The sequence below is a fragment of the Ambystoma mexicanum genome, chromosome 3q (assembly GCF_040938575.1).
Source record: "Ambystoma mexicanum isolate Mex_15411 chromosome 3q, UKY_AmexF1_1, whole genome shotgun sequence".
Taxonomy (NCBI): Eukaryota; Metazoa; Chordata; class Amphibia; order Caudata; family Ambystomatidae; genus Ambystoma; species Ambystoma mexicanum.
Genome location: NC_090926.1, coordinates 399,761,778 through 399,778,451, shown reverse-complemented (window position 1 = coordinate 399,778,451; position 16,674 = coordinate 399,761,778).

The window sequence follows — 16,674 nt, the reverse complement described above, 5'->3', positions numbered from 1 at the left end:
TCGGCAGCATTCGATCTCGTCGATCATGCCATATTAGCAGACAGGCTCATGTTAGTAGCTAACTGTTCGCAGGCCGCTACCAACTGGATACTTTCATTCCTATCCAACAGGTCTAGCAGGGTATGTGCCAACAATGCCAAAGCACCTGCAATTCAGACATTGTTTGGAGTGCCACAAGGCGCCAGTCTGTCGCCTTGCATCTATAACATCTTCATGTCCCCTTTCTTTGCCCATCTGGCCCATGAGGGCATCCTCTTTTCCAACTATGCAGATGACACTCAATGTGTCATCCCTCTTACAGGCCAGCATTCGGAGGATGAAAAAGAACTTAATCGCATCTTTGCCGTTATAGAACAATGGATGATGTTGAATAATCTTGCACTCAATCGCAGCAAGACAGAACTCATGGTTGTAGGATCTGATAGCATCATAGCCAAATTGGACGCAACTTACAAACATTTCCAGCTGGGAGATGCTCTAATTTCCACTCTTCCCAAGGTTAAAATCCTAGGCGTGGTATTGGATCAATCACTCAAGATGAATTCTTATGTGGCCAGTACCGTCTCTTCCGCCAACTATTATATTAAATTGTTATCCCATCTGCGTCCATACATCTCCCAATCCAATGCTGAGACCATCGCCCGAGCCATTATAGGCTCCACACTAGACTACTGTTGTAGCCTATTAGCAGGCTCCAGTAAAAAAATCATCAAACGCCTTCAGGTGGTTCAGAACGTAGCTGTTAGAGTGGTATCCGGTCTTGCATACAGGGTACATGTCTCGGAGGCACGTCAAGCACTACACTGGCTGCCCGTGGAATCAAGAATTTCCTTCAGACTCATGGTCATCACTTTTAAATGCCTTCAGGGCAAGATGCCCTCCTACCTGCAAAGGTACATTGGAATAAAATCTTCTGCCAGAAACCTTCGGTCCAACAACCGGAACCTGCTCCAGCAGCCCAGAGTCAAAGCAAAAAGGCACAATGTGGTGCTTTTGCCTCAGCGGCACCGGCACTTTGGAACACTCTGCCTGACCAACTGAGAAATTCATCATCCCTGAATACATTCAAGAAGGGCCTTAAAACCTTCCTCTTCAAATAGTTGCCCCTGGTTTTCAGTTACTTTTTCCATTAGATTGTTCAGCCTCTTTATCTCCCCTTTCTTCTATGTTTTTTGTCTGCGCCCTCACACCTATGGGTTTATGGTGCGCCATACAAATGCTATAAAGTAAAGTAAAGTAAAGATCTGCAAGAATCTACAAGAAACTCATTCACTTACCAAGGAGAAAGGAAATTACTTTTTCAATGATCAAGTGTTCATTCCGACCCCAACCCTTCAAAGAGAAGTCCTGTTCATGTGTCATGATTCAAAGGCGGCAGGGCATCGAGGATATCAAAACACCCTTGAGTTAATTACACGTCACTTTTGGTGGCCAGGTCTGACCAAGGATATACAAGATTACGTATCAGCATGTACTGTTTGTCTACAATCTAAGACACCCAGGTGTCCACCTTTTGGTTTACTTACCTTTATGCCTATTCTGGACAAACCATGGCAAGTCATTTCCACCGACTTCATTGTCGATCTTCCGTTGTCCTCTGGCTACAACACCATTATGGTGACTATTGACTATTTCACAAAGATGGACCATTTCACCCCTCTGAAAAAACTCCCTGGGGCTGCTCTGATGTCGAAGATCTTTATATCAGAAATTTTTTCCAGACATGGTCTTCCTAACACTATTGTTTCTGACCGGGGTCCCCAATATATCTCGCAATTTTGGAAGGGTATATGTCAGGCATTGGGGATTAATAGAGCCCTCAGCTCAGGATATCATCCTCAAACTAACGGACAGACTGAGCGCCTTAATCAAACATTAGAAACCTATTTACGTTGTTTTGTTTCCGCTGCACAAGACGATTGGGGAAATCTCCTGCCCTTGGCAGAATATGCTTATAACAATCCCAGCCATTCGGCACTGAAGAGCAGTCCTTTTTACTGCTCATATGGCTACCATCCATCCTTTGAACCTTCTGTCTCAAAGTCCTCCTCCAGATGTCCTGGAATAGACAGTCTTGTCGACGGTATTCAAAAGGGACAACAGCTCGCTCAAATAGCTCTGCAAGCTGCCCAAGATCGAGCCAAGAAGGTAGCGAACCGTCATCGACAACATTTTCCCTCCATTCAAGTTGGGGATGCTGTCTGGTTATCTGCTCGGTTTCTCCCGAGACATTTGGTGCCGTCCAAGTTGTCACCTAAATATTTTGGACCGTTTAAAGTAATAGCATTGGTCGGTCCAGTGGCAGTCTGATTGGCGTTGCCTCCTTCTTGGGTCCGTCTTCATCCGGTCTTTCACATCTCTCAGATCAAATTATCCATAAAAGATCGGTTTCAACGCACCCCTGTAGCACGTCCCCCACCAATAATGACCAATACTGGACCGGAGTATGAAGTGGCAGGGATTTGCGACTCCAGATATCACCGGGGTTGTTGCAATTCCTAGTAGACTGCAAGGGTTATTCTCCTGCCGAACGGACATGGGAGTTGGCATCGGGAGTGCATGCTTCCTCTTTGGTTCGACACTTTTTCCGGCTTCACCCAGGGAAACCGGGTTCACCGCCCCATAGGAGGGGGCATACTGTTACACCCTTGCACCAATGGTCGTTCTGGCGACAACATCGTGTTTATAATGTGGTGCAGCCTTACTCATCCAAGATGGAAGACGCCTCTGAATCCGTCTGTGCGGGCCACGGTGCAGAGGTTGCACGTTCTTTATGTTCGTGCCGCGACGATCATGTGACTCCATATAGTTCGACCAGGAAATTCAGCAAGTGCGTCGCTACTCTCCAGAACGGCGCTTCGTAAGTTTGTTCCTAGGGAATATTGCTCAAATCCCCATTCTACTATCCTTTGCATTCTGAACCTATAATAATTCCTGTTCCTTCTGTCCTTTCTCCCCTTAGAGTCTCTCCTTTCATCAGTCCGCCCGTCACCCCTCCGATAGGTCCCTATGCCGGCCCGAAAAGTGAGTTCCCGGGGATTTATCGTTAACCTCTTCTAATCTCTCCCCTAATCTTGGCGGTTACACTGATCTCTGCTTCTGGTTTCCGGAAACGCTCTTTCTATCCCTTTAGGACTCACTCCCTTTTGGAAGACTCCACACAGCATACCGTATGCACTGAACTCCGTACCCGGAGTAATTTGGGTCATAACTTTTCGATCAAGGCTTCAGACTACCTTCGGTGGACGAAGACTCACCTCTTATTTCTCTCGTCCAGGACCAGTCTCGCCCGCACCTAACTCCTTGAAGGAAGCCTGGCAGATTCCTCCCGGAAGCCGACTGCTGACCGTCACTGCTACACAGGGTTTTTCTTCCCCGGAGGGTTTTCCCTGGGGCTGTGTTTCCTCCGCGGCTAAGACTACTAACAGCTGGGAGGGAGCAGGGTGTCCCGGGAAGCCTTCACATTCTGCAGTGTTGCTGTTTACGGAGTCTGCCTGCTGCCCAGGTTAGTGGACTCCACTAATTGTTCTATCTCGAGTTAAAGTAGCTTCAGGCATATTGTGAGTTTGTGAAGCCAAACTACAAAGTCAGCAGAAAGAATCATGATTTTACAAGGGACCTAGAGCAACAGTCTGTCTTTCAGCAGGCTAAGGACGCTTTGCAGAATTACATCACACTGGGCCTCATGACGAAAACTGATCCTTTTGAACTGGAAATTCTTGTCAACAATGATGTTGCTATGTAGAGCTTGTGGCAAAAGCTAATGACAAAAAAAAGTGCCTCTTTTGAAAATGAGAGCTTGTGCCGGCTTGCTGTGCAGAGCTTGTGGCTTGAAGATAACCTGCACAAACATTCCTGTTATGGGCTGGCTAAAAAAGGACTGTGGGAGGAAGGCAGAAAAGCACAGAATGCCGTGCACTGTCCAGTAAAATGGTGTTTACAAAAGCTGGCAGATATGGGAGCTTTTTGGAGTTGCTGGGGCAGCGCAGAAAACAGTTAATCTGGATGAACTGTCTGAAACGAGTGCCTTCCATTGAAGCCGCCCCAGTATAGAGCAAAGAGACAAGCTTGCCGCATGCGTATGGTGCTGCCATGTGCACAGGAATGATAAACAATGACCAGCAGTCGCATTTCATCCCCTGTGAGAGACACTGTTAATGAGCAAAGGAAGAGGTGGGGGTGCAAAGCCAGAATGCTGAAACTGAACTGAAGGCAATAATTGCGAAGATGAAAAAGAGCACAATCTACCTTACACATGCCGATGTACGCATGCTTTCTGAAACTGGCATGCAATAACAGAGCTGATCAGAAGCAAGGAATTTGCCCAGTATCAACACTGGAAGAAAAAGAAATGCTGCATGCAAATGGCAGGCTGGGGGCATCACACATTTGAACATTTGGGGAAACTGTGCACCTGTGAATGGGCTAAGAAAAGACAGCTGCCCATTTCAAGGGAAATTGCCATGAAAGTGGCATCTCAGTGCCCCATGTGAAGTGAAGTAAAGCGCTGTGCACTGGAGAAGAAACCTCTAGGTGCTTTGAGAAGTCAAAATACACAGCCAGCAAAATGCAAGCTATATTGCCAGGGCTGGAGAAACTGACAGACATTATGGCATTCCAGATGGAAGCAAAACTGACAAAGGTAGCCGTTTTGCAAGAAACAACATGCAGAACTGAGTATAACATGAACACTGCACATTAGCCATGATCCAGAAGCCTCACGGCTTAGTGCAAGAATGAATGATGTGTCGAAGCAAATAAAGAAACTGACTTAGACTATCGCTCTCAAAGGGGTGGCCCAAGAAATCAGCAGACACCCTTTGGGAAACTGACAAGTGGAAAACCAGAGGCTTTAAAGACACTGGCTGTATGGAGAACTGGAAAAATAAACGAAGCTGCTTGTGCAACTGCAGGCGGTATTGGACTAAAAGACTTTACCTTTGAAAATGGAGTGATGCCAGCAGGGCAATCTAAATTAAGATCATGAAACACTGGAATCAAGTTGGCGCCTGGCATTCATGATCGCTTTGGTGACAAAGAAAAGCATTGATCCATTGAGAAGTACGATCTGGGTACTTATTATATGGCTTTTGTAAAATCACAGATCAGTCTGAAGTACCATTGACCAACTATGATCGCATTGCACAAATGAGTTTGTGATTAGGCAATTACACCCCATATGGTTGAGTGCAAATAAGCCCCCAGTAACACACAGAAGGGTGACAAATAATTACAGTAGCAATGATAAAGTGTGTAGTTACCTGATGAGACTTCTGAAGGCGGGGGTGTTGTTAAGGGAAGGGGTAGATAACGCTGATATTGTAGTTTTGATGACATCCTAACGTGGATAACATTGACATTGTACTTTTGATGAAATCCTAACATTTCTGTTTGTATTTTGCCTAGGCAAAAAACCAAGACAGTTGCGTGCCATGATTGGGGTAGACATGTGCAATTTGCGGGTGATTCTGATCAGTCAAGCAGACGCATTCTCAGAGAAAGCGAGTCACTGCAGGGTGATATGTGAACTTTGAACCTGTCCTGCACCACACTCATGCTGCTAACGTGCGTGACGCATGAGGACATTTATTCTGCAACCTTCGAGAAGTGCCCAACAAAGTAATAACTCTTGCTGAACTGTCACGGTGCAGACTTGACATACTTTCAGGCATTTGATGCTGCAAATTCTCATGATTCAGTTGATGGTTTTAAATAACCCATTTGATATATTTTTCCTTTCTTGTTTAAAGGACTGTGGACAATGGGTTGTGGACTGTGACATCATGCACCACAAACCGCTGTGGGAAACAGCACTTGGGAAAACAAATGTTTTTTAAATGCATTTTGAGATGAATTTGTGAAAAAGCAAAATGTTTTGCTCTTCCAACTGAATTGCTTTAACCAGAGATGCTCTGCCTTTTTTAAAAAAAAAACTACTACGTTGCACGTAGCCAGGAAGATTATTTATGAATTGTAGGGGCAGCAGGGTTGCGCGAGCAGGAGCGTAAAATGTTTTGAGATAACATGAGTGCGCACACAAGCCAGCTATGCGTACGTTAAGGTTTTTTGATTTGTAGTAATGCTGCCAAGTGTGTGAGCTCTAATTTGAGATGGTAACCTTTGAAACACTGGATACTTTTACAGCCAGCCTTAAGGCGGGTAAATGAAACCAAGACACGCCATACTTGATTTTATGACACAGTATGTGACACGGTTTTTGTGGGGACAGCTGTCTCAAGCACACTGATGCAAAGAGTCACCTTTTGATTGTAGACATTTAGAGTAATTCATTAGAAAAGCGCTACAAATGAGTATCCACATGGAACTGCTTAGGTACTGGTCTGGCACATTGTCGGGCATCTTTTGTCACTGACTCATATGACTGGTGCTTATGAAATCCTAGGCCCAAACGTTTCAGTGAATGGATCCAACAATTTGTTTGATGTTTCATGTTTTTTCTGACCAAAGTAGCGAGTGTTCTCGCCAAGATTTTATGGACTATAACTTGACTAAATGCATTTAATACAATTGTACGATGAAACAGCCGCTGCCGGATGGTAGTATGGTGTTTGTATCTAAAACTAATATTGTATATGAAGTCATATAAGGTAGAATCTGTAAACATGCTAGATTTTCCAGTAGTTAGACAACATTTAAATTGTAGGCCGGTAATGCACGCCTCTATTATTACAATGATACACTTAGATATAGATTTGTCACGAAGCAATGTGTCATTATTACAACCAAGCTACTACAAATGGAGTAAATTTCTATGGCCCATCGCCAAATTGCGCATAGCTAGGGGGGCTAGATTCTTTGATTGCGGGAGCAGCGGGCTTGGAACGGGAGCTTTAAATGCTTTTGACATAGAAACTGTGCACAATAAGTTAGCTACTATGGGTTCTGAAACCAGCTCTGCTACAAAACCTCTGGCCCAGTGGGGCCATTGATAAGCCTTACCCGGCGCAACACTGCTACAAGTATTGGCCACCACTGGAGATGGCAGAATTTTAGATATGAAGATGTTTTTTCTGCCATAGGGCAGGCCAACAAGACTGCTAAAGACACATGATGCATTTTATGGCAAACATTGTTAAATCAGCAGGTGTTGGCTTTTCGCTCCGAGTGGTGGTGATTATCCTCAACCCACTGGCACACAGAGCTACAGTTACCAGCAAACATATGGATTAAACCGCTTGCTTTTGATTGCATGAATAACACATGTCATGCTTTAATGCAAATTAGTAGAATTGTTTTTATTTAGATAACCTGGTGCCCATGGGTTCACCTTGCTCATGAAATTAGATGGTTTTTGGTTGGGTTCTACTAACATGGGGGAAGTGTCTAATCACATAGCCCATAGTCACGTTTGAATGCCCTGGGATCAGGAGGGAGGGTAGGCCCTTAGAGTGGAAGGATGCCAGGTTTAAAGTTGGTAACCATACATAAATGCAATAGTTCATTGTAGATTAGACTACACCAGATTGCCTTGTTATTTTAACCGCATGCTGCTTTTTAACTGACAATCAGTTATATAATCATTTTTTTAAAAGTATTTTTGTGTAGGCCAGGTTTTGGCTAGAGTAAATGTCCCAGTTCACTTTGTGTACATTTTTGTTTATGTAGTGTTTTTATTAACCTTGCATGCCACGCTGACTAACCGCTAGAAGATAGTTTGCTTAAACCTCTTGCAAAGCCCCAAAGTCTTCAACTACCTCATTTATCACTGCACTACATACCATGTTGATGGATATTAGCCAGCATTGTCGCCCACACTTTGAAAAGAGGTGGAATGTCGTGAAATGCAAAGTACCAATTTGCCAATTAGGGCTTCAGATGACAGCATTAACCGCTGAAAGCCAATAGTTTATTCAAAGTATGTGCTAAATGCTGAAAGTAATGCTGAAAGTAATCTGCGGTAGTGCCTCCATTATGCATTAGTGAGCTACAAGGAATATGCAGGCCTAGTAGGGGTGGTAGGTCACATTATGCATTGTAGATAGACAGGCAGGGCGGAGGCCCCAGTTCTGTAGGTAATAGAGACATTATTGGAGAAGTTTGGAGCATTATAGCACCTATATAGCGCTTAGATCTTTGAAGCGCTATGGGCACTAAGCTATGAGTGCAGGCCTAGTAGAGCTTGCTCACATGGGGTTAATTCATCTCGGCTTCCCTTAGAATATTCTGCCTTTCTGTAGCTCTGCATGGCTATGTAAACAAATCCTCTTTCCCTGAGACAGCCTTGCACTCACACTGATAAGAAGACATTCTTGTGCTTTCGCAGATGAGCTCCAAGCAGGGAGAGGCACAGAAAGGAGCACAGTGGAAATTCACTGAGCTGGGTTTTTCCATAAGTAAACTTATTTCTTGTGCGAGGATAGTGCGTCATGGTGACTGACAGCACAAGATTACAAAAATGCATGCCCACATGAATCAGGTGGGAAATCAATCCGTGGACTTGGTTCGAGCAAGAGCGAGTGTCCGGAACCTGATGCTCTGTCGGCACCCTGCAGCGCTGTCATCTGAGTGGGGCTGGCAACAGCTAGCTTATGAGGACCAGGGTCTCCTAGCGCTGATTAAGGGATGTAAGACTGTTTCTCTAAGTTCTGTGTTTCTCTATGTTTTGTGATTAATATAATGAGCTTTATAATCTTCTCCAACTTGAATTCCAAAGTGCTACTAAATTTACTGTTTATGCTTTTTTTTTGTCTAATAAATGCTAAACATTTTGAAGGTGTCATTTTTCATTAGCATGAGTTCATTGCTCAGCACGATAGGACCTGTATTTTGGGCTGAATTGGGTAATTTTTGCTCTCAAGGGCTGGTCCCTGGGAAGATTTTCCCCTTTTCAAGACAGCATGGGTGTATGAAAGTGCAGTGGGTGTGTGGTAGTAATAGGTTATTGGGTGCATGGCCGTAGGCAGTAGGGTGTAGGGCATGCACTGAAGACCTTAGGCCTGCAGTATACCCACTGCATGAACGCATGTTTGACTCTGCATTCTGTAGAGGGTGGTGCTTGCATAGTATGGTGTGTGCAGATTGGTTGCAGTAGGGCAGTGTTGCAAACAGAATGTGGGTAGGTTGCCAGTGGCACGATACTTTGTGAATGGAAGTGGGTACGCCTATAGTATGTGATTGAGAGTGCACAGGGAGGTAGGAGAGTGTTTTGTTTGTACGTTATGGTAACTGTTGCAATTTGTTGCTGCATAGGCCCATGGCGGTGTGATGTGGTTGGAGATGCTGCAGTGAAAAGTCACGCAGTGTGGGCACTGGGTGCAGTGTTTGCATACTGTCAGTATGGTAGAGGGTATAGCTGAAGGGCAGCTTATATGTGCTTGGATAGTGTGCTGTGTGCACAATGCTTGCAGTATGGGCAATGTTGTAAAAATGTTGTGTTTAGGTTGGCGGTGACACAATACTTTGTGGGTGGAAGTGGGGATGACAATAGTATGTGAATGAATGGGCGTAGGGGTGCCGGAGACAGTGTAATGTTTATACATTATGGTAACTGTTGCATGTAACGTTGTGCATGTCCATTGCAGTGTGGATGTTGGTTAGAAGTGCTGGTGGCAGTGGTGCGCATGTGTATAGTGGTAGTTGGTGACATGCGGACATGCATGGTTACATTATGGTGCAGGGAATGTGTGCAAGGAGCACATCCAGTGGAGCAAGGCAGGTTTGACAGTGCATGAGGCATAGGGTGGTTATTTTGGAAAATGGGTGTGGAGGACATTGTGGACGTGCTACAGCACCACACGAGTTGAAAAGCGTGTATTGTGCATTCCATGGTTGTGGTGATAGTTGCACCATGGTACAATATTTGATGTGCGGCAGGAGATGGTGCAGTGAGAAGTTGTGTAGTGTGGACACAGGGTGCAGTGTGTATGTAATGCAAGTATGGAAGTGGTTATGGTTGAAGTGCAACTCATATGTGGTTGGTTACTCTGCTGTGTGCAGTTTTATTGAAGTAGGCCCAATCATGTGCAGCTGTTGTGCATAGGTTACCAGTGACACAATACTTTATGAATGTCAATGTGTAGGGGTGGTGCAGGCTGTAGTATGTTTGTGGATTCTGCTAAGTGAGACACATTTTTGTGAATGGGTGTTTTATGGTGTGGAGGAGTTGGGTAGAAGTGCCGCTATGTATGTTACGTTTGTGCATAATGTTAGATGCCCACATGGTTGCTTGCTTGGATGTATAGTGTTGTGGTGGGTGTGGAAAGGGCTGCAATAGTGTGTGCATGGTCAAAAGTGTGCTGGGTGCGTCTTAGGATCTTTGCGGATGCTGCAATAGTGCATTATTTAGCAGAGGTTTCTGGTGGAGCGGCTTTGCAATCAAACAGAACGTGTACTGAGAGTGTGTAACAGTAAATATGGAGTGGTGTACAGAAATGACAGTATGTAACGCAGAGGTTTTGTATGTGATTGGTGCATGCGTGTTTGAAAATTTGACAGAACCTAATGGGGGAGAGCAAAAAGTGACCGTGCAATGGGCAGAAGTATTGTGTGAGCTGTACTGTGCCATGGCCCTCATTGTAGATGGCAAAGCGCACGTGCACATCCTGCCATTATGAGCAGGGTGGAAAGGCAAATGGAATTGTGGGAAATAGGCCAATAGGAGTTTAGGGCGTGGTTGACAGGAAGAGGTGGTCCCATTTCCTCCCAATACTGTGTCGTGAGGGTGGTCGAGATGGAGAGACGCACAGTGCTTATCGTCGGTGATACCTTTGTGCATCATCTGCACAGGTGTTGTGTGCAAAGAGGCGTTGCTGGTAATTTCGGGTTGGAAGGAGTGGACGCTTTCTGGGCCTGTCAGGGTGTCTGCAGTTTCGGCAGGGTGGTTCGCCTGTGCAGATATGTGGCGTCCGTCACGAACGTTGACTTTGTCATGCTGCACCATGGAAGTCTACATTTCGGTTACATGTTGTGCAGACGACTAATCCGTCACCTGAAGAGGTTGCTGACCGCAGTGATGGCTATTTTTCCTACTGCCAAGGTACTTTACTCATGCATAACGCCAAGAGGATGGGTCCCAGCCAGAGGTCAGAAGGTGTGCTATAAACAGAATTATGCTTGAGATTATGCAGACTGCTGACATGTTCTCCACCCACTATGAGATCATGAGGTCACAAAATATGCAGTGGTTCTATAGAAATTGCATTTATTTGAGCGCCATTGGCAATGCCGTTTTCTTTTACACTGTGCAAGAAGCATTGACCAGAATGTGGTAAAAATGTGAGGAGAGGCAAACACATGCATGTAAAGAGAAAATACAAAAAAACGTGCTCGCACACATGTCAAAAAAGAGAAAAAAGTCATACATGTACGCTGGAAGACTGCATCCCCTACCGAGTTTGATATGGTTTACCCCCCCACTCCCCTACTCATTATCATGAAAAGGTAGTGGATTACTCAGTACTTTCGGGATTACATGCGCCACATCCTGGGTGGCTATGTGGATGTGTGTGGATGGAGAAATTGTGCATACTTTCATTGAACTTTGTAGTGGACGTGCTTTGGAATGGTACGACATTTGTATTGTAAATGTGTAGTGGCACATTTCAAGTGTTCTACAGGAGTGACAGTGTTGGATGATGGCGGCTTTGATGTGATTGGTGGATGCGTGTGCACCTATTTACGCGCAACCCAATGAAGTGGAGCAGCAGAGAAGATAGTGCAAAGGGAAGAAGGACTGCTCCAGCTTTACAGGGGTGCGGGCCTTGCGCTACCTTGGGAGGCGCACATGCCAAAATATGTCCTTTACACCACATTGCCCTATTGCCATGTCAGTGTGGGGATTAGCCAATCAGGAAGTGTGGGTGGGGTAACAGGAAGGGGAGGTGAAACTGTTGTACATTATACTCTGCATTCTGAGGGTGACTGACATGGCGAAACGCATTGTGTTGACTGTAGGTGATCCCTTTAACATAGATCTGCACAACTATGCCCTGCAAAGACACTGACGGCAATTTTGGTTTGGAAGGAGTGGACGCATTGTGGAACGCTGTATATGAGTGCAATTTCCGGGATATGCATGCAATTTGCAAAGACCTTGCCTGTTTTCCAGTAGTAGATGTTATCGTCATTCATTATGGCGGCATGCATATGGGTTACCTGGCTTGCTTAGATTTGTTACGTAGACTGAGGAGATTGCTGCATGTTGTGAGGACAGTTTTCCCCACTGCCATGGTGATTTTCTCATCCATAACACCAAGAAGAGTATGGCCCACTGCTCATGGATGTTGTTCCGAGCCAGACGGAGGAAGGTGTCTCCTCAAGAGAAGCATGTGTACTTTTTTGTTCGCTCGTGGAATACTCTTCTGCAACAATTACCTCATTAGTTTTAGAAATTAAAAGTTTTTCCAAGAAAATGGCATTTTGTTGTCACCCATTGGCGGTGCAGTTCTGTTTGCTCGTCTACAGGAAAACACAAAAGCTAATAACAACCGAAAAAGTCTTTCTGTACAAGCATCAAAAAAAATAAAATAAAAAAGAGGCTCTTTTAAGAGCCGCCCCTTACCACGCCCGCACGCAGCACAACAGCCACATCTGGGGATTTTGCGGGTGGCGGCCACAAAAATGGAACTGTGCGGATTGTCCAATCAGATGCTTATGGTGTGTGGCAATAGGAAGAGGGACTCCTGCTTTACTCGGGCCCAGCCCTCGACGTACTTGGGGACCCGCACGTGCCACATTCAGCGCTTCTCACCATGCTGGCTTATGGAAATGGGACTGTAGCGATTGTCCTATCAGGTGGTGCTCGGTATGTGTCACAGGAAAGCGCGCCAATATGAAGAAGGGCTCTTCCTGCTTTACTGTGGCGTGGCCCTCGCAGTACTTGGAGAAAGGCACATGCCACATTCTATGCTTCTCAGCACGCTGGCCAATGGAAATGGGACTATGGCCTTTGGCCAATTAGGTGCTCAGGGTGTATGTCACAGGAAACAGCACCAATAGGGATAAGGAGTCGTCCTGCTTCCCCGGGGCGCGGCCCTCGCGGTCATTGGGGAAAGGCACATGGCACATTTTGAGTTTCTTACCATGGTGGCCAATAGGAATGGGACTATGTCCATTGGCCAATCAGATGCTCTGGGTGTGCGTCACAGGAAAGGGCGGCATTCACTTTTTCAATTACTTTGTGTACTGCGGCTGGTAAACATGGCAAGAGGCACAGTTTTCGTCGTGGGTGATGGCTTTGTGGAAGATCTGTGTGTGTATGCCCTCCAAGAAGACTTGTCTGGCCATTTCGGTTTGGAGGGAGTTGACCCTTTGTGGTGTAGTGTCAAATTGTGCTATTTCGGCGGGCTGCTTGTAGAATGTCGATGTGTGGCCTCTTCGGCAACTGTACATTTTGTGATTGTGCACTTTGGAGCCTTCTTTTTAGGTTACATGCCTTGTTCCCGTGTGTTTAGTCAACTGAAGATTATGAAGAAAGCAGTGCAGTGCATTGTTCCTACTGCCGAGGTGCTTTTCTCATGTATACCCTGAGAATAGTGTGGAAGTATTCCAATGATTCCTGTCACCAGTCAGAGGTTGGAAGGGGTCTCATCAACAGAAGCATGTGTGACTTCTTGAGTGCTGCAGGGATGTTCTCCTGTGAGAATGAGAACATTGGTTCGCGATACATACACCTTTTCAAGGCAAATGGCATGTCTTTGTGAAGCAACGTTTCATTGCCACTGTGCGACAATCTACAAACTGCACTGAAGACCCTATTGTAAGATTGTGAGCTGACGTTGAAAACACACATTTACGTATGAAAATCGCAAAAAAAGTGTTTCTAAGGAAGCAGCTTTAAAGAATAGAAAAAAGCCCCCAAAGGCTCTTTTAAGAGCCACCACACCTAAGGACGTCTGCTCAGCAGGTTGAAAGTTATTCCCCCACTCACGCGTGCGCACAGCACGAAAAGTCTGCGAATATTGTGATAGTTGCAGGGTGGCACGTGTTACATACGCCCCTTTTGAAGATGACGGCCATAGAAATGGGCCTGCAGAGGCTACGTATTGGGTAATACATTTTGTGGGTGTGGTGTGTACGGACAGACTGTGCTACACGGTTTATTTGTTGACAGAAATGCAGAGGGTGCGGTTATGGCGCTGTCTTTCAGGAGGCACAGCGTGCGAGTTTCATGGGATTCCCCCATACATTGACTGAAAGTGAATGGAAAACACTGTGCAGTGGCTACTCATTTTTCAATATATAACATGCATGAGTAATGCTATGGAGTACCTACAATGAAGTGTATGATTTTGGTTTCTCTGTGTGACTCTTTGGTGACACGCACTCATGCCAACATTACTGTTGTTCATTGAAGAAGAAAATTGCACAACATGTTACACAAGTTTCAGAGCCTTTTGCAATGTCCAGTTCATGCATTTGTTTCCAATGTTTTGCATACGTTTCTATCACATTATGCAGCCACCGATGTGGCAGCATCATTTCCTAGTTGGTCCGTGAATGCAGACAGTGCGCTACATTGCAAAGAAGTGTATTTGTGCCTTTGTTCAACATGTGCCTATGGCATACTTCGCCCTTGGGAATATGACATTTGACAGCACGAATATTTTTTTGTAGTACGTGTTGCGCACTGACTCTCTTGAAAACGCTCTGCAACACGTCAAGAAACCTCTTTGTACAGCGACCCCCTTTCTAACCGATTGAACTACAGTGTTAACCACACTGCCACGGCTCCCGCCCTGCATGCATGCATTGCCAATTCAGTTGTTGATCTGTGAAAGGTGCTTTCTTTATTTACGTTTTTTCCTTTCCCAGTTCATTTTTATTTATTATGGTGTTCTCACAAAGCCACAAATGGAATGGCAGGAAGGTCAGGTACAGAAGGGGCATCAGATGTATGGATACTTTAGGGGACATGCCGGGAGATGGAATTATTGGGTGGCCCTCACCTACATAGGCATCAGTCATTGTAATGCTCCCGTAAGGACTGTTCACATACACTTCCAAGTACCTTCCCACTGCACAGGAGCGCATTGTAATATATACACAATACAATGCCCTTTGATGGGTAAGGTTCTGTAGCGCGGCATATGGTTTGCAAAGGTTGTTTTACAGTCCGCTGCCCTACAGGAGTGCCCCTCTTGTTGTCTGGAGCAGATGTGGCAAATGCTGCACATAAAAGTACCCTACGTAGTTGTTGGACGGGCAGTAGCCTGCTCACTGGTCCCTTGTGCTGTAATTTCAGTTGTCGGGCATGCACTACAAACAGTTTATGGTACGCCATTAGGTTAGGGATAGCAATCATGGATATACATACATTGTGGAATACAAGAATGTTTAAAACAACACGAAGCAAAGCTTCATTACGTGCAGCAGCATGCCATTTATTGTGTGCGACCCATGCCGCTACAGCACTTTTGGAACCACCACTTAGATTGTTTGCGCTCTGCATATTCTGCTGTCTCCTTACTTGCCTTTAAATGCACTAGTATGTGCGTGAGGAAGGTGCACCAGCTTTGCCATTTTGCAGACTTACTACAAACTGTCCCACCTGCAGTTACATGTTTTCTTCAACTGTACGACCGGCAGGCGACCTCTTGATACTTTCCGTCACACTGCTGAGTGCAGACAAAATGTATCAGTTTCACGGGTCATGGAAAGGCAAGCATTAGATCAATCAAGGTAATGCGACATTTAACACACCCACGTCACACTGCAGGTTGCTGTTTCTTGTTTAGCGGTGGCCGTTATACAGTTAGGAGTGCTTTAGCCACACATTGGTAAGTTTGCAGATCCTTCCGCGAAGTCGGCAGCAGTTCTTTAAAAGCGGTAGCCTACCGCATGAATCAGTAGGGCTGGCGACAGGGGCGGTCTTACCAGCATACAGTGGATGACCTATGCATGGGTCTAAGTGTGGAACGGAAACACGTGCGCTTCCACAACTACTTAAAAGTGCATTCGAAGATGAGGACATGCGGTCACTAACGGAGTCCAACGGATACTTGCAGTGTAATTGCACATACGCCAACCAAGTGCAGTCTCCCTAGGAAATGTCCATATTGCTCATCTGTAGTTATCTCGGCCAGTAGTGTGCGGCACAGATTAATCATGCACTGTTAATACAAAAAGAGAGTCTACTGACACACTAAACAACATTTACTATCTACATCTGTATTTGCTACGATACACCAACAGTATTCGGCAAAAAGTAAGGGGTAGCACAACTGGATACATACACCAGACAACCAGACCCCATTCCACAGGTTTATCATGAGGGCAGCCAAGGAATCAGTAACAAACTGTTGTTCCGGGATGTTATGGTTATGTTGCCGTACAAAATAGCTATCCTCTTTACTGAAAACGCAACACTAAAGGAATGTTCTGCTTACAGTGCCCTACTAAAAACCTATGAAATTTACTAACATAAACATTGTTAAAGGGACGTTATGGTTAAGTTGCACTAGCAAAAACCTATGAAAATCCATGGAAATACGTTGTTACAGGGACGTTATGGTTACAGGTAAAACCGAAACCCCCCTGAAATTAGACAGTTATGGTAAGCTAAGCAACCATAACTCGTGCCACCAGTGTGCACTGCAAGGACTAACACCCATGACATCAAAGATGACATCACAAAACTCCTTCATGACATCACTGATGACATCACATGTGTGGCTCCCTCTGTTTTGTTCACTACCATAAGTAGGCCAGTTCTTT